A 27,039-nucleotide genomic window follows, 5' to 3' on the forward strand; every position below is an offset into this window, starting at 1 on the left:
TTACAGCACAGATGCCTATGCTATTTTCAGACTAGTCTAGTCTACGATCATTGGTTTCATTCATCAAAAGTTGTACAGTAAATCTTATTTCAAAAGATGGGATACATATAAGTGATGCAATTTCCATAATGTATCACATTAGGCACTAATGGTCACATTTAAACAATTTCTTTACAATTTAAAGGTAACATGCCCCCAAAAATCATGATCCAGGGGCCAAAATTGCCCCCAAGGTTTTGAAACAAATATATTTATATCTTTACATTATCATAATTTAATTTTCATTAATTTACCGTCGTGTCTCATTATTCTCCTGATGTCAGCTTAATGTAAACGAGATGATACGCGAGAGTCATGTGACAGACAGCGGGGCACAGCTGCAGCTGCTGCGCTGCCATGGACCTGATGATCAGGTCCTGATCAGACTGGTGGTGGCCCACAGTCAATCAGTCCCGGATCCTCCACCGTCACCAGATCCCCCGAAAGCCCCCGCAAATAATATATCGACAAAGTGGCAAGTTCCACCTTTTCGTCGGCTTATTATTTGCGAGTTTTTTTTTTTTTTTTTAATCTTATAACTGCAACATGCGGCTCTCAGTGCTTGTCGGTGCTGTGTAGTTAGAGCTGCGTCTCCCTCCTGTTTCCCAGGTAGGAGGGGGACAATAACCCACCAGGGCTGGGTGATAAAACGCTATAAATTGTGAAATAACTTTTCTTTGATAGAAATATGAGACGTGGTCGATAGTTTTCATTCATCCATGTTTTGGCACGCAGAGAGAGAGAGAGAGAGAGAGAGAGAGAGAGAGAGAGAGAGAGAGAGAGAGAGAGAGAGAGCGAGAGCGAGCGAGAGAGAGCGAGAGAGAGAGAGAGAGAGAGAGAGAGAGAGAGAGAGAGAGAATTAATATTACCCTCCTGACCTAGGGGTATCAGGGAGGGTCGCGATGGCCTCTGCTGCCAGGTCAGTATAGCTGTATGTCAATACAAAGAGGCAGAACGACATCGGCTTCTGTTTAGCAGGACTGCAGAATTTATTCTCACTCGTACGTTATTAACTGTAATAAAACGTGACACTTAAGCACATCAAAACAAACCCCTTTGTTTACATTTGACATTGTACCGTTTAGCTACATGTTAGCAGTTAGCAACCAACATCCAAACACGGACCTTAAAACACTTAAAACACTCAGTTGTAAAATTACTCAGTTGTAACTCTCTGTATTTTACACAAATAACTTCGATACTCTTGACTCTTGTTTTGGGACACAGACATGTACTTTAGAAAAAGTTAAACCTGCGCTATGGTATCGCGCCCAACACCAAAATACATTACATTTACATAATAAAATGAAATAAAAAAACATATTTATAGGGGTGTCTAGTTTTCTTTCTTGGTTGAACCATTTCAAACACTATTTTTAATGCACTCAGTATTTTTTTTTAGCACAAAATGAACTCAAGGTCAAGGTCAAGGTCAAGGTTTTTTATTTGTGTGCCCGTAGGGCAATTATTGTTGCAACAAGTAAAAAAGAACACAGATACAGACACACAATTAAAAAAGGGGGGGGTGGGGTAAAATACAATGTGCTGAAACAACAACAGTGGCACGACTAAAAGAGGCCAATAAATAAATAAATGACCGAAAAAGTGCATCCTTGTGCATCAGTGCAATCCTCCATATCTACATCAACATCAACATCACGAGAAACAAGAAACAGAGCCACAGAGCCACAGAATATCATTCAAACAATCAGGTACGACTCCTACCCTGGACAGAGTTCAAGAGGGAGATGGCTGTAGGGATCAAGGAGTGCTTGTACCTGTTACTTTTTATACGAGGAAGTCTGAATCTGGAACCAGAAGGCAAAAGCTGAAATTCAGAGTGCAAGGGATGGGAGCTGTCAGAAAGAATGGCATTAGCCAACTACTTTATTTTTTGTCTACAGTATGCTGTTTTTACTAATTTCTTCTCTATGAATTTAATGTATTTTTTAAAATCTTTTTTTATCCTCTACACTCAATTAACTTAGTTTTTAACCCTTTAACAGGAGGGATGTAAAAATGTGTTGAGATAAATAAAGTGCACTCATTGACAAGGCTTGACAGCTGCAACAAACACGGTGAAGCCACATGTTGCGTCGCGTCACGTCCGTGCCTGGTGTAGCGGTAAAAAACTCCACTCTGCCCCACTGACGTATCGCGTCGCGGCCGTTCCCAGTGTAGGCTACTCCTGGCGTTAGGCTTTGTACAATATCTTTTTTCTTGAAACAGAATCAAGAAGATGAACTACATCAGCTCCAGGAAGAGAAGAAGAAACAAGAAGATGTACAACAGAGACAGAAGAAGGAGCTGGAGACCAAGAACAAACAGGTTCATTAGTGATTTTCTCCAGTCCACATGTATAAGAGAAGACAGCTGAGTGTCTCCACTGAGTCATGTGTCACATTCATGTCTTTAAGACAAAGCTGGTCCAACACTGAGTCTCTGTCCATGTCTCTGTTCAATCCCAGCTGGAGACAAACCAAGCTGAGACCAACAGGAAGAAGGAGGAAGCTGAGAGAGAAGTGGAGAAGATGAAGAATCAGATGGAAGAGAAGGTTCATCTGATCATTATTAACTCTCTGTCTCCTCTACTCTTTCTCTCTGACATCAGGGTTTCCCTCAGCGTATTACAGTTGTCAACTACCAGAGCAAAGAAACATAAACTTGTTTCTTCTGTCACTGCTGCTTCATATTTTCTATCAAATGTCTCAGTGCTAAATAAATTATCCATCTCATCTCTGCTCTGTTCTCTTTCCTCTCAGTTGAAACAGAAACCAGATGACCTCCAGCAGCTCCAGGAAGAGAAGAAGAAACAAGAAGATGAACTGCAGAGACAGAAGAAGGAGCTGGAGACCAAGAACAAACAGGTTCATCTGTTCAATCAGTGATTTTCTTAGTTTCCTCCAGTCCACATGTTTGTAACAATAAGAGAAGACAGCTGAGTGTCTCCACTGAGTCATGTGTCACATTCATGTCTTTAAGACAAAGCTGGTCCAACACTGAGTCTCTGTCCATGTCTCTGTTCAATCCCAGCTGGAGACAAACCAAGCTGAGACCAACAGGAAGAAGGAGGAAGCTGAGAGAGAAGTGGAGAAGATGAAGAAAGAGGTGGAAGAGAAGGTTCAGACAGACCCAAATGTTGTGGGTTTATGTCCTACAATAGAAACGGTAAGACAGTCACCTCTGTAGAGAAACTGTTCTGTCTCACATGAAGCAGCATCATGTATTAATAAATTATTTATTCTAAATAACAACAAAAAGTAAGTTCCTCAGTAGCACTAGAGTCTGAAACAGCCACTGTTTGTAAAGCCTGAAATTCTTAACGGCAATTATTACAGTCACAAAGTGGCTCAACCTGTGACAAGATGATAAAGTCCAGCAGCTCCAGGAAGATGAGACGGAGCAAAGAGATGAAGAGCAGAGTAACAGGTTCATCTGTTCAACAACTGAACTCCTTAATTTATTTGTTTCCTGGAGTCGACATGTTTCCAACAGTAACAGAAGAAAACAGAAGACAGTGACTAAACCCAAAGCTGTGACACAGTCACTGTTCAGACTGTGAAGGAAGCAGCTCCTGAAGTGGTTTTGGTGGTAAACATCATGTTGGTGGAGTTGGTGGAGGTTTAGGAGTCAGAGAGTACAACATGCAGATAAACAACATGACTGAAGGAAACAGACTAGGCTTCTTCCAGCTGATCTTCTCATCCATCCACCTCCACTCACTGCTTCACACATCTAACTGGATGTTTCCTCCTCCATCAGACATCCAGCCACCAGAGACAGGAGGAACCAGACAAAGACTACGTCCTTATGATTGACAGACATCGAAACTATGTTGATCTCATGAACGAGTCCTCTGAGGTAAAGTTGTTGTCAGTGAAGATCAGAGAAGAAATGTGTGTTTCCCAGTAGAAGCTGGATTTGAGCTGAGCTTCTCCTTTATCAACAAGAAGAAACTCTTAGGGCCAGATCTACTAAAGGATTGCGCGTATTAAAACGTGTGCAAACTTGATTGCACGCGCAAACACATGGTGAAGCTGATCTAATAACCGGGCGCACCGAGGATTGCATCTCTCAAACGGGCAAAGTTGCACGTGCAATCCATTTAGCGTGTTTGCCTTAACGGATATGCAAAGGGTCCATGGCACTGGTCCGACCTCCCATTAGTTCGAACTCCCACTAGTTCGGCAATCGGAGTAATGAGAGTTCGAACTAATGGGAGGTCCTCATTAGTTCGAACTGGACTAGTTATTAGCATTAGTCCAACTCTCCATTCTTACCGTTCACTATGCATTTATATAATTATTCATATAGGCTCCACCTGTCAATAAGACACACATGGAAGAAGAGGTGCAGTTTATTGTGTTTCACCAACGAGGAGCTGTCATTACGCACGACTTACGCACTGCTGCGCGCTCATTAGTGTCCATAATTAAACCTTGACATTCATATCAAATCAAACTTACATTACAGACAGGTATACAGACAAGTGGATTGGGTTCTCTCTCTCTCTCCCACTCCGAACAGACAGACGGACGCAATCAGAAAGGAAACGGAGGCTGCGCATTGATCCTTTTTTCCTTTCTGGGATCAAACGGATCATGTGAATAATTAACTGCAAAACAAGCACTTCATATTAATAACATATAAGGCTCATTATGCTTCCAGCCTGTCTAGCCTCTACCTGGTGTTTTTACTAAACTTAACCAACTCCTTTCTTCATTGCCTGAACCTAACCAAAGCCAAATTTACTTTTTTTTCTCTCAGTCTGCTGTCAGCAGCAGCGGTGGCTGCAGCAGCCTCGCGCCCGTGAAGTGAGCTCAAGCCGGCCAGGTTCAGCCGTGCTCGAGCGGAGGGGGGGAGAGAAAAAAAAGTGTATTTCTTTTACTCTGTACTCTGGGAGGGGGGGCTTTGATTATCAGTTTACACATCTTGATCAGCATTTATGATGGTTGTGCGGCGTGCGCGATCTGACATGATCTGGCTCCCTTCTGGGCCGTGTGTGTGTGATGTGCGTTTCTGTGTGTTTCTGAGAGCTCTCTCTCTTTCAGTAATTCTCGTTATTTTGCTCTCTCTCACACACAGAGAGAGAGAGAGAAAGCTGCATGCTCTAGTCAATGGAAGAGCTTGTCAGAAAGTAGCGATGACAGTTTGAACTAACGGGACCACCCATTGGTTCGACCTCCTATTGGTCCGACTTGTGGTTGATTTTGTCGGAGTAACGGGAGGTCGAACCAATGGGAGGTCGGACCAGTGGGCAGTTCCCTATGCAAATATGGGTGTTTCTGCCAGAACGCGCAAAATATTGGGAGGAGTAGATGCACATAGATTTATTTAGCGCACGCAATGTAATTTACCAAACCTGAAACAGATTGCAGTGGCAGTTTTTGCGTCTTTATTTAGCACGTTTGAAAGGCAAGTCTTAACTGCCACAGCTTTGCCACAAATGGCTGCAGTTACTGAATTGATACCTTCCAGGGCAAAAGCTCAAATACTGTATCTCTGCATTTCCTCACTTCTGGGTCATTCCAGCCAACTGTAGCAGTTTTTCAGGTGTGTTAAAAGTCCTATGCCGTTTCGCAAGACGCACCTCTCTCCTTCGTGCGCTCCTCTCCTCCCTCTCCAGTACCTGGCTGCTCAGCTGAGGGACTGAGACGTCACCGCTGCCTTCACTCCGTCTGTGATATCTCTGGTCAGGGCGTTTAGACCTGAGTGGGGACCTGCTGCCCAACACTGATCACAGCAGCTCTTCCTCGTTTGTCGAGGTTTTATGATAGACCAAAATTAATTTTGTTCTCTTCTTGTTTTACCAATCACGTGGTCTCCCACGCTGCAGCTCTACAATATGTTCATTTGTCCCTCTATTAATCCATCGGATCACATTTTGATTCTGCGTTTGTGGCCATCCAGCTCTCTGTCCACACTCTCCGTGGCGGAAACGATTACCACGCGCAAAAATCTCATTGAAATACTGTGGTTTGCGTGTGTTTTCATTTAGCGTGTTACTCTTAGTAGATCACCTATTTTGCGTGCGCTAACCAAACACACAAAATTTTACTATCAGCACGCAATTTAGCGCCCGCTATCTGGGATCTTAGTAGATCAGGCCCTTGGTGAAGTTTAGTGATTATTGTCCTTCATGGTTATTTAGTCAGTCTCATGTTGTCACTTCCTGTTTGACATGATCCACTTTCCTTCAAACAGAAGCTGCAGCTGAACAACTGGAAGGTAAAACTGGAGTTCAGAAAGGAAAGACAGACCATCACATTCAAAGAGCGTCTCCTGGGGACAAAACAGAAGATCACTGTGAGTTTCACTTCACATCTGTAAGGTGCGGATATAGGAGGAGTCGAAGGTTGCAGGTAAAAAACTTAGTTACTTTATTTTCTATACTTTAACAACGATAAAATCAGGGGAAAGGGTAGGGGGAAAAGTTCTGTGTGTGGCGAGAGTGGCTTTCTCTCAGTGGCGTCTCGCAGGTGGCGCACATCAGGTCCTAATAAGCTCTGAGCGCAGACGCGCAGCGCGCGGCCTCTCCGCGGCTCCTCTGCGGCACTGTCCAGGGTACTGAAGGTGACAGGTTAATGTGACACTCAAACCGCAACAAACTCCGGGCCGATGGACGTTTAACACGTTCATCACTCCACTTCCAGATGATAAAGCAGTTGAATAGGTCTTCTTAGAATAATGTTGAAAGGTAAACGAATAGAACATGATCTTACTTTTCCATCACGGCCTTGAAACACTTCCTCCACTCGACCCATCCTCCACATGTGACGTGGCAGCCTTTCATCATGAACAAGAACAAAAATCTCCAACCTTGAATAAAGTTGATTTCACACTTCTGGTACAGTGAGCGGAACGCAACTCCATCAGATATTCTGTTTTCCATCTGTTCCAAAACTCACCCACCAGTTTGCGGCGGTAACTCCAGCGCTTCGTCAGCTGTTCTCCATCCACCTTCCTGTTGTCTGCGACCTGAACAGGCTGAGAGGGTAAAGTGGTTATTCTTTGTCCAATCAAAAAATGAGCTGGGGTGAGGGGTGATGGATCCTCAGAGTCAGTATGCAAATAAGTAAGCGGCCTTGAATTGATCACTGCTTCCACTTCTGTTAACAAAGTTTGCATCTCCTCATACGTCAGATAGGCCCTCCCAAGGACTTTCCTGATGCAGGTTTTGACGGAGCGGACAAGACGTTCCCACATCCCGCCCCACCATGCAGCTCTTTCTACAATGTATTTCCATGTGATTTTCCTTCCAGAAAAAAAGTTTTTCATATTTTCTCCTTTCATCACATTCCACAATTCCTTTAAATCCTGTTCTGCTCGCTTAAAAGTTTTAGCATTGTCAGAATAGATAGTAGAGCAGATTCCTCTTCGTGCAATAAATCTTCGAAAAGACAGTAAAAACGCATCTGTGGATAAGTCAGAGACTAGCTCCAGATGGACTGCTCGCGTAACTGCACATGTAAACAGAGCGACATACGTTTTCTGTCTGTCTGGTTTAACAAGTAAGGGACCGGCAAAATCTACACCCACCACTTCAAATGGCTGAGCCTCTGTAATACGATCACGTGGTAATGGTGCAAAGGGTTGTTGGCCAGCTTTAACCTTACTTTTACGACATATCAAACATTTTTCCAAAATTTTCTTCGTGATCTGTCTGCCTCTTACCAGCCAATACCTTTCTCTGACTTGGGTCAAGGTGTCCTGTAGACCAGAGTGCATGACGTCATCGTGGGACCTTTTTATTAACAACTCAGAAAACTTATCCTCTGACGGCAAAATCCATGGATGTTTTTGGCCATAAGCCCAATTTGCCTTTTGCAGTCGTCCTCCAACTCGCATCAGATTTTCCTCATCCAAAAAGGGTTTCAAGGTGAGAACCTTTGATGTTCTGTCCAACTCCCTCTTTGTGTCCAGTTGCCTCATTTCCTTGGAGAAACATTTCATTTGTGTCAGTCTGATCCAGTATTTTTCTGCTGCCTCAATCTCCTGAGCGCAGAGCTCTCCTCGCTGTTTCTCTGTGTTGCGCAAATTGTGCACAAATCTCCTTGCCCACGCAGTTACTCTAAGCACTTTATTTAAACTGCTGTGATTTTCCAGTTTTAGAATGGGCTCAGTTACAGAACAAACATCCTCTTCATCTTCTATTATCTGATTTTGAGCGATACACTCACCAGTCGGTAGAGGCGTGTTTGTTTCCTCCGCAGATGTCACGGCGGCTGTGCGTAACCAACTCGGCCCATTCCACCACAGCGTGTCAACTGCAAGTACCTCTGATTTGAGTCCCCGAGTTCCGTGATCAGCAGGATTTTCTTTTCCCTTGCAGTGTCTCCAGTTTTCTGGCAGCGTAAGACTCTGGATTTCTGCTACTCTGTTAGCCACGAACGGCTTCCATTGTTTTGCTGTGCTTTTAATCCAATGAACGGTAATCATCGAGTCTGTCCAGAAATGACATTTAACATTATTCAGACTTAAGATGTTACTCAAATAATTACCAAGTCTGGCGCCGATGAGGGCTCCCAGCAGTTCCAGTCGGGGCAGAGTCACTCGTTTCAGTGGAGACACTTTAGTTTTGGCAGAGATTAAACTCACAGTGCTCGTTCCATCCGGTCCAGTCGTGCGTAAATACGCAGCGGCACAGTAGGCTCGTTCACTAGCGTCACAAAACACATGAATTTCTTGCATTTCTTGAGAGTTTTTGTTCTGGTTTAATTGTTCATCATAACGTCTGTTAATTGACACTTTACTCACATCTTGCAGTTCCTCGCACCATTCCTTCCAGCATGCGGCCAAATCCGTCGGCAGCTCTTCATCCCAATCCAAGCCTCTTTCCCACATTTCTTGAAACATGATTTTTGCTCTGATAATAAATGGAGACAAGAAGCCAATGGGATCGAATATTCTTGACGCTGTTGAGAGTACTGCTCTTTTTGTGAGTTTTTTATCCTTGACATAATTCATCACCTCCGCCATTTCAAAGACGAATTCATCCGTTTCACTTTTCCAGACGAGGCCCAGGACCTTTAATGGAGTGGAATCCTTCCCTTGTTCCTGTTGTTCCTGTGACCATTTTTGTTGAAGTTCAGGACTGTTTGTTTTCCACTTACAAAGATCCATCCCCGCACTTGCCATGATTTCTCTGGCCTTTACGCACAGCTCTTCCGCTGCGTCACTGTTGTCGGCTCCACTTATGAAATCATCCACATAAAGACATTCTTTTATTGTCCGTGCGACTTCAGGATTTTCTTCTTCGTGTTGTTTCAGATGGTGACGTACAGTAGCTGCCAACAGAAAAGGACTCGATGACACTCCAAACGGGACTCTGGTCATCCTGAGTGTTTTCACCTTTATCTCCTTTTGCGACATCAGCTTGTCATCTGTCCAGAGAAATCGCAGTGCGTCTCTGTCTCTTTTGTCGAGGGAGATTTGCAGAAAGGCTGACTTAATATCTGCCATTACAGCTACTGGATATTGTCTGAATTTGATCAGAATGTTCAAAAGGTCAGGATTTAAATTTGGACCTATAAGCAGACATTCGTTTAATGAGCAGCTAAATTTCTCATGAGAGGAGGCATCGAATACAACTCTTAATTTTGTCGTAGTTCTGTCTTCTTTTATGACTGGATGATGTGGTAAATAGTACACTGGGTCATTTGTCACATTATCATTGACTATTTCCACAATATCTTCTTTTAAATAGTTTTGAATAACAGCGTCATATCTTTCAAAAAGAGTTGGATTAATTTTAAGCCTTCTCATTAGATTATCAAATCTGCCTTTAGCTGTAACATAATTTGAGGACATAGTTACATGCTCATTTTTCCAGGGCAGTCGGACTTCGTATCTGCCATCAACAAACTTCACAGTTTCTTCAAATCTTTTCAGAACTGTTTCATCTGTCTCGGAATGTAACTCTTCCTTACCTATTCCGAGTGACTCCAGTTCCCAAAAACTGCGCAACTGGTTGGAGAGCGCTTGGTCTTCCTCCACACAGACATGCAGCAGTTCAACGTCAACAGCTTCGGTGACAATATTCAGTGTGGTGACTTCTCCTTGCACAAGCCATCCAAACACACTCTCCAGCGCAACAAGTCCGTCTTCCAGCTTTTCCATTTTGCCAGTGACAATTCTCCAGTACTGGTCTCCTCCAATTAGGACTCCCAGTTCTTCTGATTCCATTCCTCTCACGGGAACATCCGCCATAGGCATTCCTTTTGACTCCAAATCATTTCTTATCGTTTCACTTGCCATTTTAATAATTGAAGAGCTCACCTTGGGCGTCTCCAGGAGCTGAACTTCGATGCTCTGATTATTTCTGATGTTCCTTAAACGCACCTTCACCTTCTTGCACATCAGTCTTTGAGGTGTTTTGGAGCCAAATACAAAAACATTCAGTGTTTCTTTACCTATTACTGGCAGGTTAAGTGCTCTGGATATGTCTTCTCGAATAAAACTACGTGAGCTACCTCCATCCAAAAGACATCTAGCCACCTGACTTTGAGTGGGTGCGTCTATCCAAACGGTAGCTGTTTGGAGTAAAACTGTACTACTCATAGAACTACTGGGAGCTGCACTTGCTATCACTGCATCTGTTGTAAGATTTCGGGCAAGTTGCTGTGTGTTTTCTTGTCTCTCTTCTGTGTGTTTTTCTTGTCGATTGGATAATTGAGGGCAGACTACTTTGTGGTGTCTTCGTCCACATTCTTCACAGGTAATTCCCTGCGTCTTACAATTACGCGCTATATGTCTGCTACCTAAACACACAAAACACTTTCCTTCTTTTCTTAATTTTTCTCTCCTCAGTTCAAGAGTCAGTTCTGTACAGTTCTTAGATCTATGATTGTTTCCTCCACAGAATACGCACCTTGGCTCATCTCTGACGCTGACAGCGTGGAACGAGGCTGTAGAGGCTGTGTAAGATCTCCTTTTTTCCGGTATTCTTCTCTCCGCATAGGACTTTTCCCATTGTTTCTCTTTATCTGGTTGTTGCACATTCTGGGTGAGATTAGCTGTTCTTTCACGACTTTCAACCTCTTTTTGGAAGAACGTCATCAGGCTTTGGACACTGAACGTGTTGTCATTATTTGCATCATCTCTTTCACTACCGTTTTGACGGGTGAACTGCAAAGCCATTTCTTCTGGTATCATCTTCATGAGAATAGGACAGAGCAAATTGCCATAACTGTCAGAGACTACTCCCATTGAGCCTAAACTGCGCACTTGTATCTCGATGTCATCATATAGCCTGCGTAAAGCTGCGACATCCCAGGCCCTTTTTACTGGTGCCAGATTTAATAGCTTATTCATATGTGCATTTATGATGAGATCTTTACGCCCAAAACGGCTGATAAGCATTTTCTTTGCATTGTCATAATTTTCGTCTGATAAAGAAAGGCCCATAACTACATTAGCTGCTGTGCCATATAAAAACGATTTCAAATATGTAAATTTATCAGACTTGGTTAGACTTGCATTCTTATCAACTGCTGTCTCAAACTGGCTCCAAAAACTTTGCCACTTACTGACATCTCCGGAAAACTTCTCCATGACCAATTTTGGCAACTTGACTGCTGGAAATCTTCTCACCTCATTGTTTGAATATTGGGAAGTCACTGAAGCTGCGCTCTCATTGTCGTCTGTATTTCTCAGGATGCGTTTTATCCTGTTCTTTCTTGACATGATTCGGTCCATGTATTCAAAGGCTGAACTAACCTCATCTTCCAAATCATCCTCTGCTGTCTCCACTTCAATGTCATGGTCACTATCCAATAAAGCTCTTTCTCTCGCCGTCAGATGTTCCAAGTATTCGTCCAGCAAATCCATGCTGGGATCCTCTTTTCCAACCTCCCGATCAATCTTGTCCAAGAGTCGTGTCGTAGCGGCCCGTACCGCTCCCCTTAGTTTCTTTTGTCTTTGCAGGTTCGACATTGTTGCTTTGTCCTATTGTCCGCGTCTTCAGCTGTTATGCATTCTTTCCGTTTCTTCTCTCGGGTTTTCGGCACCAAAATGTAAGGTGCGGATATAGGAGGAGTCGAAGGTTGCAGGTAAAAAACTTAGTTACTTTATTTTCTATACTTTAACAACGATAAAATCAGGGGAAAGGGTAGGGGGAAAAGTTCTGTGTGTGGCGAGAGTGGCTTTCTCTCAGTGGCGTCTCGCAGGTGGCGCACATCAGGTCCTAATAAGCTCTGAGCGCAGACGCGCAGCGCGCGGCCTCTCCGCGGCTCCTCTGCGGCACTGTCCAGGGTACTGAAGGTGACAGGTTAATGTGACACTCAAACCGCAACAACATCCATGAAGCTGGGGAAGTGATGGACGGTCAAACCTCTACAAACACTAGACTCTACAATTTCCACAGAGCAACAGAAACATGATAGGACTTTCCTCACAGCCTGAGCTGTACTCTGTGTGACAAACACACTTCATATGTCAAAGAGCTGCAGGTGAACACAGGGTTTCTGTCATGGAGACAACAATTCACAGCTTTCATCTTCTCTCACTCTACATTCACAGATCTGGGACAAATACAGAGACAATAAAAATCACTGGGAAACTGGAGCTCTGGTCAAAGCAACACTTATAAACTCCAGTGGAGAGGTCTGACATCATGTTACATTATATACTCTAATATGTTATTACATCATGTCTGTTTGCTCATGATATAATATGTTATTTTTATCCACAAAATCTTTTTACTTGAAACAGAAACAAGCTGAACTGCAGATTCTGATGAAGGAGCTGGAGACCAAGAACAAACAGGTTCATCTGTTCAACAACTGATTTTCTGTTTGTAACAATAAGAGAAGACAGCTGAGTGTCTCCACTGAGTCATGTGTCACATTCATGTCTTTAAGACAAAGCTGGTCCAACACTGAGTCTCTGTCCATGTCTCTGTTCAATCCCAGCTGGAGACAAACCAAGCTGAGACCAACAGGAAGAAGGAGGAAGCTGGGGGAAAAGTGGAGAAGATGAAGAAACAGATGGAAGAGAAGGTTCATCTGATCATTATTAACTCTCTGTCTCCTCTACTCTTTCTCTCTGACATCAGGGTTTCCCCCAGTGCATTACAGTGGTCAACTATCAGAGCAAAGAAACATAAACTTGTTTATTCTGTCACTGCTGCTTCATCTTTTCTATCAAATGTCTCAGTGATAAATAAATTCTCCATCTCATCTCTGCTCTGTTCTCTTTCCTCTCAGCTGAAACAGAAACCAGATGAACTCCATCAGCTCCAGGAAGAGAAGAAGAAACAAGAAGATGAACTGCAGAGACAGAAAACGGAGCTGGAGACCAAGAACAAACAGGTTCATCTGTTCAATCAGTGATTTTCTTAGTTTCCAGTCCACATGTTTGAAACAATAAGAGAAGACAGCTGAGTGTCTCCACTGAGTCATGTGTCACATTCATGTCTTTAAGACAAAGCTGGTCCAACACTGAGTCTCTGTCCATGTCTCTGTTCAATCCCAGCTGGAGACAAACCAAGCTGAGACCAACAGGAAGAAGGAGGAAGCTGAGAGAGAAGTGGAGAAGATGAAGAAACAGGTGAAATCCATGAAAGAGAGGGGGGGGGGGCGTCACCTTGCGGCCCGGCCCGGATTTGAAATCAAACGCACCCCTTCTGCTGCGGTCGAGTTGAACCGAGTTGAAAACAGCGCCACTGAGCTTCCATAGAAGGCCGCCTCAAAATTTATAATTCAGAAAAAACCCTGCAAATCGCTGGGGGCGGCACAAAATAAGGTGGGGGCGGCCGCCACGCAATTTTGAACGCAGGAAAAACCCTGATATCTGTTCAATAACTGAACTTCTTAATGTATTTGTTTCCTGGAGTCGACATGTTTCCATCAGTAACAGTAGAATCCAAAGCTGTGACACAGTCCCTGTTCAGACTGTGAAGGAAGCAGCTCCTGAAGTGGACTCTTGTGGTTTTGGTGGTAAACATCATGTTGGTGGAGTTGGTGGAGGTTTAGGAGTCAGAGAGTAAAACATGCAGATAAACAACATGACTGAAGGAAACAGACCAGCTGATCTTCTCCTCCATCCACCTCCACTCACTGCTTCACACATCTAACTGGATGTTTCCTCCTCCATCAGACACCCAGCCAGCAGAGACAGGAGGAACCAGTCAAAGGCTTCACCTTTTGGATCGACCAATGCAGCTATGTTCATCTCAAAAACGAGTCCTCTGAGGTAAAGTTGTTGTCAGTGAAGATCAGAGAAGAAATGTGTGTTTCCCAGTAGAAGCTGGATTTGAGCTGAGCTTCTCCTTTATCAACAAGAAGAAACTCTTAGTGAAGTTTAGTGATTATTGTCCTTCATGGTTATTTAGTCAGTCTCATGTTGTCACTTCCTGTTTGACATGATCCACTTTCCTTCAAACAGAAGCTGCTGCTGAAAGACTGGAAGTTACAACTGGAGTTCAGCAAGAAAAGCACCAAGAAAAGTGACACCATCACACTCAAAGAGTTTCTCCTGGAGCCACAACAGTTTACCCCTGTGAGTTTCACTTGTTGTTAAAAGTTGTTTTATATTTCTTGACGCAGCTCTTCTCTGTTTTTTCCTCCTCATTTCCTGCTTAAAGGGACGTTCTGACTATTTACTGCTTCACATCCATGAAGCTGGGGAAGTGATGGACGGTCAAACCTCTACAAACACTAGACTACAATTTCCACAGAGCAACAGAAACATGATAGGACTTTCCTCACAGCCTGAGCTGTACTCTGTGTGACAAACATACTTCATATGTCAAAGAGCTGCAGGTGAACACAGGGTTTCTGTCATGGAGAGAACAATTCACAGCTTTGATCTTCTCTCACTCTACATTCACAGATCTGGGAAAAAGAGGGAAAGTACAAACAAGGATATGGAGACCTCAAAAAAGCAACACTTATAAACCCCAGTGGACAGGTCTGACATCATGTTACATTATATACTCTGATGTTATTACATCATATTTGTCTGCTTATGTTATGTTTATTTATATTTTATCCACAACCTCTTTTTTGCTTTTTTGTTTCAGACTGTGGCAACATGTAGGCCTACACATCGATAACTCTGAAGACGTTTGCTGATAGACAAGAGCGGCATCTTTATGCAAATGAGAGTGACTGAGGCATCCTGGGTAATTTAGGGGCAGCGCCCGGCATCCCTCCAGTGAAAAGTTCAGCCTAACTGGCTTGACAAACTAACTAACAAAAAGTTGTCTATTAACAGGCTATTAACAGACAACACTTAGCCAAAACCTACCCAGTGATTCCACCAAATACGTGTAGATGTCTGGGTCAGACATTTCTGGCCACTGTGTGGAGTCATTGATCACTGTAGGAGGCTAAAGGAGCATACCGCTAGATTCATTCATTGTAATTTTTCAAGATTGCGTGAACGGTGGGTTTCAAAGAGGGTGTCAAAATAATTATAAGACATAGTGCTACAAAAGAAACACAAAATAAAACATTCAGATTGATTGAACACAAAAAGCCACTGAGTGCAATTTAAAAATGCCGGGTGCTGCCCCTAAATTATCCCAGGATGCATCAGTCATTCTCATTTGCATAGAGATGCCGCTCTGATCTATGTAGTTTAATGTTGTGTTTCAGGTTTTTATGAACTTCCACACATAATAACACAAACAACACAACACACTGTAACAGTGAGTTATTACAGTAAAGTCATTACTGCTTATATACATGAGAAACAAAGAACAGATCAAAATAAAAACTGATTCATCCTTCAATAGAATATAATAAAGACTGTGACAGTAGTTTATACTATAAAAGCTGTTTTTATTTTGTCCTCTGTTTCAAACTAAGTCCACTGTCCAACAGATGGACAGAGTCTTTGGAGCTGATTTAACACAGTCTGAGGATTTGATCATCATTCAGAGTGTTTTCGTATCTTCAGTAGTTTCTGTAAATCATTCACCGTTTGATTGTAGAACAACATCTATGTAGACATACTATTTTATAATAAAACACGTTTGTACATGCGTCGTTGCAGTTGTTTCTTTAGTTCAGTAGTTTGAGGAGAAATCTGTTCACAGGACTTTGTTGATCCTGATACAAGTGACACCTTCAGTGACCTCCTGTCACATGTGGTGATTTAGATTTAAATGCTGAGTTATGAGTTTCACTGTAAAAAAACAATAACAAATAATCCATCAAACCAAGCTGAAGCTGCTGCTGGTTTCCAGTCGTCATCAGAGTGAGACTTGATTTCCTTAAAGCTGCAGTGTCTCAGTTTATCAACTGCTCAGACTATGAAAAGCTAAAATCGGCCCTAACCAGCCCACAACGCTACAGGTTGACTGCAGGGTAAAAATACAATCACATTGTTGGGCGGGAACAATAAACAGTAAAGTTTCAGATTAAATCTCGGATTTTAAGGAATCAAGACTAGTACCCAGTCCACTAATCATGAAACAACATGTTCATGCTGCACACTGAGTCAAAGAGGAGAACTGTGATGATACCATTTGACACACGAACACAGCTCCAATCAGGATAGTAATCAACCTTATACTGTAATCATATTGTTTGGATACATTTAACAACCCCCCCATAGTTTTACTGAACAAAAACAGCTTGAAATTAGTTTAAAAAATAAGTGGTTTATGGTGCAAATTAGTGTCAGATGGATGAAGAGGAAGATGACATGTGGCAAATACATCTGTGGATCAGGACGTCTGCGTGGTAACAAGAGGAAACCGCTTCATCCAGATTAATTGGGAATTGGATTAATTATCATCCCAAATACATTTTACGTCCACAGGAGGACGGGACAGTGAAGAAGAAGAAGAAATTGGATGAAGCCAAAAAGAAAGTGGAGACCCTGGAAGAGCAGCTGAATTGGTTTGTTTCCACTTTGCTAATAATAACTGGTTTCAGTTTGTTCTGCTGCTGACTGAGTGTTGACATGAAGTGCAGCCGTGAGAACTTTCAGCTTCCTGTCTGGTTTATTTCTGCAGCTCAGACAACGTGAGTTCACATGAACTCATGGTGTCTTATTAATATAGTTGAAAACCACATCAGCCCAGAATGACTGACCCATGACGAGAACTCAGTGTTGCAGGAAAGGTCATTTAATTGATCAGGTGCATCATCCTCAACATCATTTAATTATTTGCCAACCCTTTATCAAAAGAAAAAAAATTAAAAAACAGTTTACATTCATCATTCATCGTCTGTGCTCTATATATAATGACACAATGGAACCAGGATTTCAGACATTTTTGCGTAAGTAATTTACTGATAATGAGGATTTTTGACAATATGTGACAATGTAGCTCATTTGATAAACCCCCCATTCTGAAACCCCACTGTTCCGAATGTCACTGTTCCAAATGTCCCCCCGAAACAACGCGTGACATTAACACTGTGTTGTGGCTTGTCTGTGAAACGCGCCCTGCTCAGGGACTGGGCAGATCTGTCCCACTTGCTTTCTCCCCCACTCCATTGTGGGAGATCTCCACAGAGTAAAAGAAATACACTTTTTTTTTAACCCGGCTTGAGCCCACTTAACGGTTGCGAGGCTGCTGCAGCCGCCACTTCTGCGGACAGCAGACTGGCGGAGAAAATTTTTTTTTTTTCGCTTTGGTTAGGTTTAGGCAATGAAGAAAGGAGTTGGTTAAGTTTAGTAAAAAGCCCAGGCTAGAAGCATAATGAGCGTTATATGTCATTAATATGAAGTGCTTGTTTTGCAGTTAATTCTAATTTCGTCGGAACGACTTGTAATGACACCAAAGTTATCTGGGTGAGTAAATGATCGTATTTTATGCTAGAAATAAGGTCCAGATTGTAAAAAACGGTAATTATCCTTTAAGAGCAGTTGAAGCTGAAAGACTGGTGACGCTCAGAGGGTTTTGTATTTATGCCACAGTGCTGAGGCTTGAAGAAAAGCTGCTGCTGTGGGTTAATAACAGTCTCAGGGCCGGATTTACTAAGATCCCAGATAGCGGGCGCTATATTGTTTGCGCCCTCTAAAATATTGCGTGTTTGGTTAGTGCACGCAAAACAGGTGATCTACTAAGAGTAACCCGCTAAATGAAAACACGTGCAAACCGCAATATGTAAATGAGGGTTTTGCGCTTGGTAATCGTTTCCGCCATGGAGAGAGTGGACAGAGAGCTGGACGGACGAAGGGACAGAATGACATTTGATCCGATGCAAACAATGACAGCATGTGTGTTCATCTCTCTCGCGCTCTGTTTAGATAAATAAACACAAATCGCTACAGGGCCCAACTCGTCATATAGTGAAGAACAGGCAGCAGCTGCAGCGACAATCACACACCTATAACGTGTGTGTGTATGCCGCCCATGATCCAGTGGATTAATAGAGAGCTCAGGTAGGACACACGGATCTAAACTCTCTGACCACTGACCAGAGGGATTAAAGGCGGGTGAAGGCAGCGGTGACGTGTCTCAGTCCGGGACCGGGACTGAGAGACGGAGCTGAGCAGCCAGGTACTGGAGAGGGAGGAGATGAGAGGAAAAGAGAGGAGCGCACTGCAGGGCAGACGTGCCCCGTGCGTAACGGCGCGTAAAATACTTTTAACACGGCTGAAAAACTGTTACAGAATTACCCAGACGTCAGGAAATGCAGAGATGTAAGATCACAGGGCTCTGACAGGTATCAAACCAATAAACGCATAAGTTTTGGCAAAGTTGTATCAGTTAGTACATGCTTTCAGACGTGGTAAATAAAGACGCAAAAACAGCCACCGCAATCTCTTCCTGGTTTGGTAAATCACATTGCACGCGCTAAATAAATCTATTTGCATCTACTCCTCCCAGTATTTTGCGTGTTCTGGCAGAACGCCCATATTTACATATTCATCAAGGCAAACACGCTAAATGGATCGCACGCGCTATTTTGCCCATTTGAGAGACGCAATCCTCGGTGCGTCCGGTTAGTAGATCAGGTTCCACGTGTGTTTGCGCGTGCAATCACATTTGCACACGTTTTAATACACGCAAACCTTTAGTAAATCCGGCCCTCAGTGTCTTTATTTGACTTGTGAAAACCATCTTGACACTGTTTCCTCTTCAAACCATGGTGGCGTCTGGTGGGCGGAGCTCAAGGTCTGGTTCAGGTTCTAAATTCAGAGATGAACTTCACTTCATTTTTATGTAGTTTTACTGTTGAATTAAAATTGAGAGGATTATTAAAGTTTTAAACTTGAACATGGATTACACAGAAGCATTGATTAGATGAAGAATCAGCTGTAAAACACTGATAGAGGAGTTGTCTTCATGTCTTTATGCTTGTTTAGAAATAACATTTGTTCTCTAAACTGTGGTGGTGTCTGTAGTTTCTCATGTGACCAAATGTTTTAATGACAAACTGCATCTGTAGCATCTAAATAAAACCATGAAGACGCTCTGACAGCTCTGTGTACGTGTCACGTCTCTCTGTGGTTTTTTCAGCTTTGTGACAACAGCCAGCACAAACACCTCAAGTCACACACACAGATCTAATTAAAACACACCACAGCACCGTGTGTGTGTCCTTCAAGAGGTTTCTGTGTGTCTGTTGTTGAGTTTTTTCGGCGAACGTCCAAGTTTACCAGAATGTAGTCGTGCCAGCAGCAGCAGAAGCAGAACCATTACCACAACGGTGAAGATGATCCTCATGAGGAGAAGGACATGGATGAAGTTGTCTGAGAAGAGACAAGTGTCTCTGTGGAGTTCTGCGAAGACACATAAATAAGATATTTGACAGAAAATAAGTTCTCTTTGCAATGTTCCATTCATAGCTGCAGTCATGTGCTTGGCAGACGGGGGGCTACCCCCATTCCGAAGGACCGCCATTCTGACGGTCCACCATTCCGAAATTCTGTGGGGCCGCCATTCCAAAGGTGTCAATTGCAGTGTTTTATTTTGAAAATAGTTTTGATTTTGAAAATTGACCTGATTCTCTCGTGTTTCTTTGTTTGACTTCCTGCCCGGCTTGACGCAACCACTCGCAGCAAGTAGACGAGACACCGAAACGCTCGCTGCAAGGTGCGAGCCGACTGTGGAGGTGCGCGGTGCGTGTGGTGTGAACGACACAATCTGTCCACAAAATGGACGTCGTAAAGAAACCGGCTCTGCTTCTTGGAACTTTACGATTATTCGCGGCGCTTCCGTGTCCGTTGTGTCCCCAGCTGGCTAATAATGAGTGGGCTAAAATACAAGACAAAAGAAGTACCAGTATGCTCCCCTTCGGAGATTTGATCCCCAGTCACCCATGTCGAAGACAACTGTTCTACCTAATGTATTACTGCAGCAAGCACTTCACATGCTTTTGGCCCTTCGGAATCGTGCACTGGAACTGTGTCAGACATAGGACGTAGAGATAAGACGTTGAAATTAAGATATGACTTTCATTTGACCTTCTGGGTAAAAAATCTCATCATTTCATTTTATGGGGCCACAGTGACCTTTGACCTTCTCTTGTCAGTTTGTCCTTGAGTCCAACGGTGTTGCTGAGATCTTGTGTTCATGGGGCTAAGACATGTTTTGTGAGGTCTTTACAACCATGACTGTAACCTTTGACCTTTGTCCACATCTAATCAGTTCATCTTTTTGTTGTAATGAAAGGTTACACAATATCTGAACAAATTCCAATCTTCCTTAAAATGGGGTGCGTGGCGCGGTGGTTGGAGCGGCCGCCCCATGTGGAGGCTGCAGTCTTCGGCACGGGTGTCCCCGGTTCGGGTCCCGCGCCGGGCGGACATTTCCTGTGTGTCGTTCCCCCTCTCTCTGCCTCCCCCTTTCCTGTCTATCTCACTGTGCTATCAAATAATGGCAAAATGGCCAAAAAATATATACGTTATAAAAAAAAAAATAACGGTGACTGTTATGAAACATGTTTGTCTCTCACCTGTGACAGTCAGTCTGCTCACTGCTGACTCTCCAACTCCCTGGATGCTGCACTTGTACAGTCCTTCATCACACTTGGATACTTTGTTCATTCTGATCTCTTCTGTTGGACTGTTGTTCACTGGGACGTTGTCTTTGTAGAAAACAGCTTTCAGATTGGTGAAAGTCATCTTGTTTCTGCAGCGCAGAGTCACAGGATCTCCCTCCATCACAGGAAGAGCAGGACTCTCCAGGATCACTGAGCCTCCTGAAGAACATGTTGGAGAAGAGGAAAGTTTGATGAACAGACAGTGTTACTCTCAATAGTAAACTGGAGACAAATCATACTGGCGAGTAAGATTACAAGTTAAAGATAGATATAATACCAGTGATGGTGATGTTGATGCTGTTGCTTTGTTCTCCTCCTTCAGTCTCACACCAGTATTCTCCACTGTCTGCAGGATACAGTGAAGCAGCTGTGCAGGATGACCCTGATGATGTCCTCTTCATGTCACATGCTGGAGTAAATTCTCCATCATCTCTGATCCCTCTTAACTGAGCATAATCATCAGTTCCCTCACAATGAAAAGAGATGGACTCATGTTCAAAGAACTGCAGACGGTCTGGAGTGATACGAAGAGAAGCTGCACCTGAAACTGAGAAAATAATAAAATTAGAAAAGGTTGTACAGGGTTTTATATTATTAATAGTTTTCCCTGTTCCTCACCACTTTGCTGAGCATGAAGACTCTGAACTCGTGTCTCCAGCAGAAGAAATTCAAGCATCACTGGAGAAACAAAGGAGCAATGTTGTAAATCAGCAACAGATGCTTTGATGAGCAGCAACATATAAAAGTGAGGACAGAAAGAGAAGAAATGTGACACTGAGTACTCACACAGTCTGAAGCAGAGAGCTGTGACCTCCATGTCGTCTTGCTGCAGACTGAGCGTTGAGCTGAAATACAACTGAAGTAGAACATACGTGACAACTTCCTCTTCCTGTGGAGGTTATTTCTGATGCTGCTGCACAAGGGGGGCAGGGTCTCAGAGGCTGAGGTGGTCTCTCAGTCTGAGATACAATAATATTATTCTCATGACAAAATGTGGTTGTGGAAGTTGCACAGGTGGCTTTGAGTATAATGTGTCTGTGGATGTGTTTTATCCTCGTCTGATATTGATAATGATTACAAAAGGTTATGATGATGTCATATCCTGCATCAACTATCATCATAGTTGTCTGTAGAACACAACTAAAAGAAGTATCAATCCAATTGCCTTTGCAATGCACAACCTCTGCATCAACGTGGGGAAGACAATGAAGGTGACTGTTAACTTGAGGAGGAGCTACAACTATCTCCTCCTGTCCAGATTTGTGGATCAGCTGTTGGAGGTGGTTCCCAGTTTCAAGTACATGGGAGTGAGCATTCCCAGTGACGTCACCTGGGCCTACAACACGGCCAGCACCACAGAGAAGGCCCAACAACACCTTTACTCCTTGTAAAGGCTGAAGAGGCAGCAACCCAGTCTGGATGGATTAAGTGAACCCTCTTCTACACCAATGCTGCTGTAGGACAAACCTTGAGTATTTCCCTTAGGTTAGAGAAGCAACACTTCAATGGATAAATATTGACAAGACAAGTGAAATGCATGCACTCACAAAGTCATGCTATCATGTTCATTCAAATTATTGAAAGGCCTGACGGTTGTTTAAGGAACAAAATGCCCCCTACAGTAAGAGCAGGTAAGAACAGCCACATCATGTTGTGTACTACTACTACTACACTTTGAAGCTGTATCATAGTTTTATCAAGTGATCGGTTGCCTGGCAACAGGGTCAAAGTCCCTCATAAAGATTTTCAGATTGTGGGCGTCATGTTTTTGTGTTTAAGGCTGAACTGATTTACTGATCTGTGGTCAGATTCACATTTGATCAACAAGGCCATTCACATCATTTGTAGTACTGTAAATTGTAAACAACAAAACAGCTTGGCTGAACTTGCAGTTTAGGAAGTTGAACATGATTTGAGATGAACACTGAGTCTGCTCTAGATAAACTGGCCTGGTCAGAGGTCTTTACTTTATAATCATGAGTCAGTAAATGATTTACAGACTTTAGACCTGTCGTCAGTTGAAATGAGCAACACAACTAGCAGCAGGTCAGATCAGATCAGATGAACTTTATTGTCCCCCAAAAGAGGAAATTACGTGGAAGGTACGTGGTCTTCTCAATCATTTTGCTTCTGTTTTAATTTTAAAAACCTAAAAGTGATTCTACAATAACAAAAAGTTGTATTTATGCATTGAATCTTGATTTGGTATTTAATCAATTCATAATGGACCGGCTTCTTATTAGTTTGTTAACTGAACAGAAAGTCTGGAGGTTTGACACAGGTCATTAGCTATGTGCTCAAATGTTTGAAAAAAACTGCTTCATTAACACAATGCACAGTTGTAAGGTTGATTTTTCCTGGATATGTGAATGTCTCTTAGAATATGCTGTTAAAACCGAAGGAATGGACATGGTGATATTGATTTTGTAAAAAAAAAAAAAAAGAAAGGAAAAAAAACAGCAGAGAAATTGAGTATCTGGCCTTAGAACAAGAATCTTTTATTTTGAAGTTTTTTATCATTAACACCAATTTCGGTGATTTACTGTACATTTATGATTTTCATGTTCTAATGATTTCTGTACGTTTTCAGATATGTATAATGTTTCATCAGATGGCTGAACTCTCCATTCAGTCTCCACTCACAACCATCGGTGTCCTGGTCGTCCATCTTATCCTGATTACCTTTGTTGGAGGTAACTTCATACATAAAATAAGAAAAATAAGACACAATCATTTTTCAACAAATTAAATGAGAAGTGTGAAAAGTTTAGTGTTGGACCCACAGATAAATTGATTCTTCTCTTCAACAGCATATTTCTTTAACTGCTGAAACGTTTATCTTTTGGTGCAGTCTGACAATCAAACACCTGCCCATCATCAACTGTTGGATAGAAACAATCAGGGACTGATTAGTGCACACAACTGAGCTGAGGAAACAAGAAACTGGGCAATACATTTAGAGTGACTCAGTAAATTTAGATTTTTATTATGATGTATGTCTGTTCGGTATGTCCATAGGATTAAAAGGGAGGGGGATTAAACTACTAATATGTTCCATCCTGTTAGATTCTGGTAGTTTTTTCATTATCTTGAAATCAACTTGTCACTGTTAGATTGACATCTATACATGTTATGTAGAGCCAATTAGTAAAACAAGTTAGCCTAGCTGTATAAGCTGTGTTATAAGTTACAACTGACAATGCAAAAAAAAAAAAAAAAAAAAAACAACTAATGATAGAACATCCTTTCTTTTCAGGTCAGTCTCAGTTAATTGGTTCATCTCAACCAATAGTGGCCACAATTGGTGGTGACATCATTTTGCAGTGTCACCTTGAACCTGTCGAGGATGTTACCAGCTACACAGTGGAGTGGTCGAGGTCTAACCTGGAACCAAGATATGTTCATGTGTGGCGTAGAGGCCAGGAGCTGATGAAAATGAAACATCCATCGTACTCAGGACGAACATCACTGTTCACTGATGAACTGAAGCACGGAAACATTTCACTGAAACTGTCCAGAGTGAAACCTGGTGATGAAGGGAGATACAGATGTTTCATACCAGACAATAACAAAGAATCCTCCATTGAACTTCGTGTTGGTAAGTAGTGAAATACTGTGTGAGCAGTTTGGTGTCATCTTGCCAATCAAGACTTAGGGTAATCTCAGTCAGTCAGTGATATTGGATTGTACATTTATTCAGGGAGTACTGTTGTCTGCAGACATTTGAGCATCCAAACTACTTGTCACAGGTCTACCCTCAATATGTAGATAAGATCCTGAGGTTTTAGCTTCAATATTAACTTCAACTCAATATAACACATGTTTTGTCTTATCTCTACACATTATCTTACCTCTAGGAATAAACTAATTAATTGGTGACCACAATTATCTAATAAATAATTGTGTGTATTTATCATGGAACACCATATAGAAACACCTCTGTTTACTGTAAGTGATAAGTCATTTAACCTGAAATGATAAATACACCCTGGAACTGTTTTTAAAGGTATTCACTCACTAATTATGAAGCAAAATTCAGCAACAACATAAACTTTAATGGCGCTTTCTTTTGTTTTCCTCCTCACCAACAACAAATGTTACACTGTACACTTACAATGTTACAAACTTTTCTCTACCCAAACCATACAGCATATTTTACCAACAAATTTAAATGCACAATAAGCATTTAAATTAAAAAACTTTGAAAATTCCTATCAAGCCAATGGTACATGCTGCAGTTTTTAAACTTCACCAAAATGTAGCCCCAATACTGCTGAAACTTCTTGCTAAATACATTATCAATTAATAAAAATACAATAAAAAATGACAATATTTTGGAGTCGTGGTTGATGAAGTTAGGCAAATATCAGAATTTTATCTCGAAAAATTAATTTTCTAGAACATTTTGAATTCTGCTGTTATGGGAACAACCGCAGTCAATGTAAGAGTGGCATTTTTAAACATCAGATTTTCTCTTACGAAGCAAAACACTTATCGCAAAAAAAAACAAAACAAATATTTCTATGCTGTCTAGATGCAGTTTATGTATTATCAGATTTTTGTTTAGACAACAAAATTTCTGGCATTTTGACAATTTTTTAAATCTGCTTTGACAACTGCTACCTGTTCGGTGACTCCCTGAGTCTATTTGGGAAGCCACACACCAGGTCTCACTTCCGGACAATTAGCTCAGTGAGTTATTAGCTCGTTCTTGGTGTCAGAGATGTGGGTTCAAGTCACAGCGAGAGTGATGATGACATATCAAAATGCCAGATGTCCTCAACTAGTAGCACAAGACATATAGTCCAAATGGTTGTGTTTCAGCATGATTTTAAATTTCAAAACTTTGGAACTAAATTAAAGACCGGGTAAACCAAGAATAAATATGTGTTTTAAGTGTATAATACCACAGGAAAACATATTATTAACCACTCTGTCAAATTTGGAGTATATAAAATTCTGCATCAAAGTTGTCAACAAATGAGCAGTTTTCCCTGCTTCCGGACGGTGGGGGTGTGTCGCGATGTGGTCGTGCTGCAGGCAAAGAGACCACGCCCCATGGTAGGAGAGCTGGGCTTCACTGAACGTCCCTGATACACAACCTACACATGTACATGTTGTCATGAAATAAAAACGGGAAAGTGACCTCAAACACACTCCACTGACACAGCTGATAAACCTTCAGGAAATATTTCTTACCTTCACTCTTATGCCCTGTCCCAATTCTCCCCCTAACCCTAAATATTTGCCCTAACCCTACATTTTGCGCGTTCACGTGTAGGAGTAGGGTGTCCCATTACTCTAGTAAGCAAGGGGAAGTTCGATTTTGCCCTTAAAATCAGCCCTCAAAATGTAGTGAGGTCCGATGCGGGCTTAAAACGAAGTGGAAAATGAAATTACCCGTTGTCACGCTCGATCGCCGTTTAGACAAATCTGAAATGCTTGAAGAAACATCACTATTTCTCTCTGTGTGTGTTTTGTGTCGCTACGTGTGGTATTTATTGGGGGAATCACGGTGTCACGTCAGTGGCTGCAGCTGACAGGGACAGCTGACGGCGGTTAGCTAAGCTAACGGCGGCAGCAAAGCTAACGGTGGTAGCTAAGCTAACGGTGGTAGCAGCAGGACGTCAGCTGTTAAAACCCTCCCGTTGTCGGACACGACATGAAACTACTCCTGTTAGCTCAGTCATGTTGTAACTCAGATATCCGCTGGAGAAAATATTTTTTCACGGACCGTTTATTGAGTCACTGAGTTATTAAAGTTAAACAGGTAGCTAACGGTTAGCCCGGCTAATCTCTGATAACCACGGCTAATTACAAAAATTGTTTAGACTGAGATAAACAAACACAGCCAACGCAACAGGCAACACAACAGCGGAACCGCCGGCCGGCATTATTCCTGAATGAAAATAGTAGCACGCTCCACCGGTATAATTGTAAACATGTGACGTATGTTATCACGTTCGCTACGTTCACTACACTAGTGGTGTCCCATTTCCATAGGGAAAGATTTTCTGCCGCTTTCCCTCAACGAGGGGAATTTACGGTT

General features: G+C 42.4%; 1 long non-coding RNA gene across 1 annotated transcript in view; it reads left to right on the forward strand.

The window, feature by feature from the left end:
• The window catches only part of LOC311001396, a 30,079-nt gene extending 14,322 nt beyond the window's left edge, over positions 1-15,757 (forward strand). The window contains exon 3 of the long non-coding RNA XR_014596171.1: positions 15,639-15,757. This is a non-coding gene — a long non-coding RNA (uncharacterized lncRNA). The remainder of the gene's footprint in view (positions 1-15,638) is intronic.
• Positions 15,758-27,039: the final 11,282 nt, after the last annotated feature.

Source organism: Trachurus trachurus (assembly GCF_905171665.1).
Source record: "Trachurus trachurus genome assembly, chromosome: 18".
Taxonomy (NCBI): domain Eukaryota; kingdom Metazoa; phylum Chordata; class Actinopteri; order Carangiformes; family Carangidae; genus Trachurus; species Trachurus trachurus.